This window comes from Urocitellus parryii, chromosome 1 (assembly GCF_045843805.1).
Source record: "Urocitellus parryii isolate mUroPar1 chromosome 1, mUroPar1.hap1, whole genome shotgun sequence".
NCBI lineage: Eukaryota > Metazoa > Chordata > Mammalia > Rodentia > Sciuridae > Urocitellus > Urocitellus parryii.
In genome coordinates, this window is record NC_135531.1 from 267,383,722 (window position 1) to 267,389,721 (window position 6,000).

Below are 6,000 nucleotides of genomic sequence, written 5' to 3' on the forward strand. Positions count from 1 at the left end.
CATTTTTGGTTTTATTATTTTAAATATCAGTTCAATTGTAAGCACGATTATGTCAATATAATCATGTCTATATTTTTAAGAAAACTTTTGGACTCCAAGTTTGCAATTTGTCATCCAAACAAATGGTCTGTGAAAAGTCAATCCTCAACCACATTGAAACCAACAGAAATCAACAAGTGATTTGGTGATGCTCAGCCCAGCCAAAGCATTGAGTTCATCTGGAGAGCATTTTTAGTTGGCCCAGGGCCCCACATGCAGACATTCTGATTCAATTGGTCATGAGTTGGTTTCTGACACCAAGAGCTTTCAAATTTCTGCAGGTTCCAAGGTGTGACCAGATTTGAGAACATGTCTACCTCAAGCCAGACTGTCATGCCACACCTGAAACCCCATGATTCCTGAGGTCCCCAGAACTGCCCAACACTTTTCTCCAGCAACACCTGCCTTTTTCATTATTTTGGAACTGTTATTGGTGACTGAGGACTGTGAAGAAGTCACACTTGCTTCCTTTCTGAAGAACTGTGTGAGATGGCTCATGTGCAGTTCCTGGCTATAACATCCCACAGTCCATTGTTTCTGATTCCCATTTTTCTTTAAGCTGCAGAGTGGGAAGGAAGTAATCAGGATGAATATCATCTTGCTATTTTTCAATTTTATGCTGCCTAAACAATATTCATAACAAGTGCTGTGGTAATCTTTCATTTACTGTCACAGTTTTTCTACTGTTTTGGTGTACTCTTATATTTTTACTCCCTCTAAGTATTGAAAACAAATTAAATTCAGCAAAATAGAAGATCCAGGGAATACAGCAAATAATTATTCCTGCCAAGCATGAGTATTTAGCACCTGCATGTTTGGGAAACATTCAAATTGGTTTGCTTTGTATATGCTGTAAAAGTGCTCCCTAGAGCTAAGGAAATCTCTTTTGGATTTACTTGTTATTTATGTATTATTTGATTTTGAAAATGTCGGCAATAGGTGAATTAGGTTAGGTTGCAAGGTCTCTGCATACAGCCATAAGATTTGGGAATATTGCATTTGGTCTGGCTGGATCTCATATTGGAGTCAGGTTTGGGTTATTAATCTGTGGACTTGGGGCCGGATGGATTATATTAAAGTAAGACTTTGTACACTTTCATATAACTCATTTTTGTCATGCAGCATTATATTTCTCGGTGGCTAAAGGTTCACAAATGCCTCATAAATATTTTGTGAATGAAGGCTTGGGAATGATAGTTTGTCATAGCCAGAATGAATGGATGCAAGAGATAGAAGAAAAGGAAAGTGAGTTACAGAATTTTCATGGCTCCTACATATCTTGGGGGAACTGATTTAGAGGCCTGTGTAGTTTCTCCTTAATTACTTCAGAGATGGTTTTGGAAAATGCAGCTCTAAATGGAGCACAGGATGATTTATGGCACTATTTTATGAGATGGAATTAAAAATTCAAACCAGAATGTGTGAGTGTGGCAGCATGGGGCTACTCATTAAGCGGCAGTGAACGTTGCCATTCATTTTGCTGCACCTGCCAGGGGAGGAACACGCTGATACCTGCCCATTTGACTGGACTCAGCAGGAACAAGAGGTTCCCAGATCAGCAACTGGAGAAAAACTCTTCGTGGGGCCTTGGGCGAAACTCCCCCAAAAGAGAAAAGTTGGCAGCTTACCCAGTATGACCTAGTCTAGGGAATCCACATAGTCTGGAATCCAGACACACTGCCCTGCGATTTAGGAGCTTGTGGCTGAGATTTCTTGATCTGTCAAAGGGGTTGGTAACAACCGCAGGCTGTTCTGTACAGACACAATAAAATCATACATGGAGGAACTGCTGGTGATTTTGATAATGGTTTATAAATGTGAATTATAGTGTGATAGTCTAAAATCTCCAAGGAAGCTGCCCCAACATCTTTTTGTACATGAAGCAAAACAGCTGCTTCACAACTTGATGGTCTACCTAGGGGGAATGCTGAAGGCCAAAAAGAACCCAGAGTGGAAATTCTCTGAATTTTGCCCACTAGTATCCATTTAAACTCCGTGGGACTCTGGCCGTGCTCATTAGCTATTTCGCTGGATCAGTTCTCATGCTCTACTCAAATGTGCAGAGAGAAGATGCAGTGTCTCCATTTCATTTAGGTGTATCTGAGTTTTATTGTGATCACCTTCTTGCTAAGCTGTGGGTGCGTTCATTGTGATAACCTGAGTTCAGTGAAATACTTGCATCGGTCGCTTTAGGTTTCTCAGGCTATAGGTAAAAATGCTAAATCCCCCAATTTTCCACAATTTGCTCTTTAACTGTTCTAAAATGGTTAATGTGATTTTGAGGCAGCAGAGTGGTGGAATTCTAAGGTCCCAGCAGCAGAATATTCTGGCTCCTCTACTCTCTGAGCCATGTTCTTGTCTGCCTGGTTCCTGCCAGCATTTGTGGCCAGCACAGGCTGGGGTGTGTTTGCTCTTGCTTACTGGGTTTGGTAGACTTCCTTTGCAATTTGGTCTCATCTAGATTCTCTGCCATCCTTTTTGAGTCTCGGCTGCATTCCCTTTCTATCCTTGGCATAGTCTTAATCGATATGGGGTCCCTGTCCCCTCACTAACAGAGAGCGCTATTGTTTCTCAACTCAACTGCCTTGCAACCATCTCTCATGGATGAGCAGGAGATTCTAGGTCCTTCCCCCACACTGGTGCTGTTATTAATCATCTTCCCACCCTTACCCTACTCCTCAGTAGCATGACACAGTGATGATCTAGTATTCAATCTGTTCTAGAGTTCTTTTCTCTTTATTTTTGTCTATTTGTCTAAAATACTTACTGTTTTTTTAGTCACATTCTGGAGAGGGGAGATTGGGACCCTCACACCTCAGTCACCTGCTCAAACCTCAACAACTTCAGGGGCTGGATGGACTTGTCTTGGCTTCATAGCACATCCTTCTACTCTACCAAACAGGGCTCTGGCCTGGTGGTGGTGGATGCAGGACCCATGTTAGATATAGTATGGAGCACACTTTGAGGTCTAAGTCCTCTAAGTTTACTTCCAGATAAGCCAAATTGTTTTAACTTTAGATAAAAATTTCTCAATATGATCTGGCTTCTGAGCCTATGTCTTACTGCAAAAATCTTGGTTTGAATGTCAAATACAGAAAAGTAGTTATTTATTTATCATATTTTGATTATAACAACTAAAATACCCTGCCTTCTGTTCCTCACCTATGTACATATACCCACATACAGGCTATGTATGCGTCAGATATTATTCTAGGTGCTAGGGGTACAGTAATAAAGGAAACAAACCAAATCCCTGCTTCTGATCAGCTCTACTACAGGAAGGGTGATAGGCAACAAGCCAAATAATTAAAATAAATAAGTGAAGTGTTGATCTGTGGTATTGAGGAATATATAGCAAGGGAGAATGATAACAAGTAATGCAAATGAATTCCTAGGTTTTGCTTTAAAAGTGGCATTTGAACAAGACCTGATGAAAGCAAGAATTCAGGCCGTGACCATATGCATTATAGGGAAAAGATCATACCAGAGAAGGTGATATAAGAAATTAGGTGATCATATGATTCTTGTGTTTAAGTGTATTAATGCGATGGATTACATTTATTGATTTCTGTATGTTGAACCAACCTTGTATCCCTGGGATGAACGCCCCTTGATCATGGTGTACTATCTTTTTAATATGTTTTTGTATGTGATTTGCCATACTTTTATGGCCACTATGTTTATCAGGGATATTGGTGTGAAGTTTTCTCTCCTTGATGTTTCTTTGTCTGGTTGTTATAAGGGTGACACTAGCCTCATTGAGTGAGTTTGAAAGGGTTCCCTAATTTTCTATTTCATGGACTACTTTGAGGAGTATTGGTGTTAATTCTTTGAAGATCTGGTAGAACTCGGCTGAGAATCTGTCTGGTCCTGGGCTTTTCTTGATTGGTAGAATTGTGATGGCATCTCCTTTTCCATTGCCTGAAATTGATCTGTTTAAATTGTGTGTGTCCTCCTGATTCGGTTTGGGTAGGTCATATGTCTTTAGAAATTTGTTGATGTCTTTGAGGTTTTCTATTTTATAGGAGTATAAATTTTCAAAATAGTTTATAATTATCTTCTGTATTTCAGTAGTGTTCATTGTGATATTTTCTTTTTCATCATAAATTTCATTTATTTATTTATTTAGAGCACGATTCTTCATATCTCTGTTTGTATATAAAGTATGTAGTTTTCTCTCTCTCTTCATTAGCATGGCCAAGGGTTGATTAATTTTATTTATTTTTTTAAAGAACCAACTTTTTGTTTTGTCAGTTTTTTAATTGTTTCTTTTGCTTGTTCCAATTTCACTGATTTCAGCTTTAATTTTAATTATTTCATACTTCTACTACTTTTGTTATTGATTTGTTCTTCCTTCTCTAAGCCTTTGAGATGTAATGTTAGGCCATTTATTTGTTGAGCTCTTCTAATGAATGAGCTCAATGTACTGAAATTTCCTCTTGGCACTGCCTTCATAATGTCCCTGAGATGTTGATATGTTGTATTGGTGTTCTCATTTACCTCTAAGTATTTTTTATTTCATCCCTCCTTTCTTATGGTATCTATTCATCATTCAATAGCATGTTATTTAGTCTCCAGGTGTTCAAGTAGCTTCTAGTTTTTATTTTATCATTGATTTTGAATTTCATTCCATTTTGATCTGATAGAAATGCAGAGTATTATCTCTGTTTTTTATTTGCTAAGAGTTGCTTTGTAGCATAATATATAGTCTATTTTAGAGAAGCATTCATGTGCTGCTGAGAAGAAAGTATATCACTCGTTTATGGATGAAATAATCTACAAAGCTTTTGACAACATACATCTCCCTTTCATGTTCAAAACATGAGAAAAACTTGTGATGGTAGAAATATACCTTAACTTTGTAAAAGCTATCTATGCTAAACCCAAAGCCAATGTCATTCTAAATGGAGAAAAAATGAAAGCATTCCCTCTAAAAACTGAAATAAGACAAGGATGCCCTCAATCACCACTTATATTCAACATAATCCTGCTCTAGCCAAAACAATTAAGCAGATGAAAGAAATGAAACAGATACAAATAGGAAAAGAATAACTCAAACTATCCCTATTTGCTGAATTCATAAATCTATATTGAGAAGACCCAAAAAACTCCACCAGAAAACTTCTTAAACTCATAAATGAATTCATCAAAATAGCAGGATATAAAATTAACAACCATGGGCTGGGGTTGTGGCTCAGCTGTAGAGCACTCGCCTAGCACGAGAGAGGCCCTGGGTTCGATCCTCAAACCCACATATAAATAAATAAATAAAATAAAGGTATTGTGTGCAACTACAACTAAAAAATAAATATTAAAAAAATTAACAAACATAAATCAATTGCATTCCTATACATTAGTGATGAATTGACTGTAAGGGAAATTAGGAAAACTACCCCATTCACAATAGCCTAAAGAAAATAAAATATTTGGGAAGCAATCTAACAAAAGAGGTGAGAGAACTGTATGATGAAAACCACAGAATATTAAAAAATGGAATTGAAGAAGACCTTAGAAAATGGAAAGATCTCCCATGCTCTTGGACACACAGAATTAATACTGTCAAAATGGCCACACTACCAAAAGTGTTATACAGATTTAATGCAATTTCTATTAAAATCCCAATGATATTCTTCATAGAAATAGAAAAAGCAATCATGAAATTCCTTTGGAAAAATAAGAGACCCAGAATAGCCAAAGCAATCCTTAGCAAGAAGCAAGAAGAGTGAAGCAGGAGGCATTACAATACTTTAAGCTATACTAAAGAACCATAGTAACAAAAATGGTCTGGTAATGGCACCAAAATAGACACATAGACCAATGGTACAAAATAAAAGACACAGATACAAACCCACATAAACATAGTCATCTCATACTAGACAAAGGTGCCAAAAAATTCATTAGAGAAAAAATAGCCTATTCAACAAATGGTACTGGGAAAACTAGAAATCCATATGTAATAAA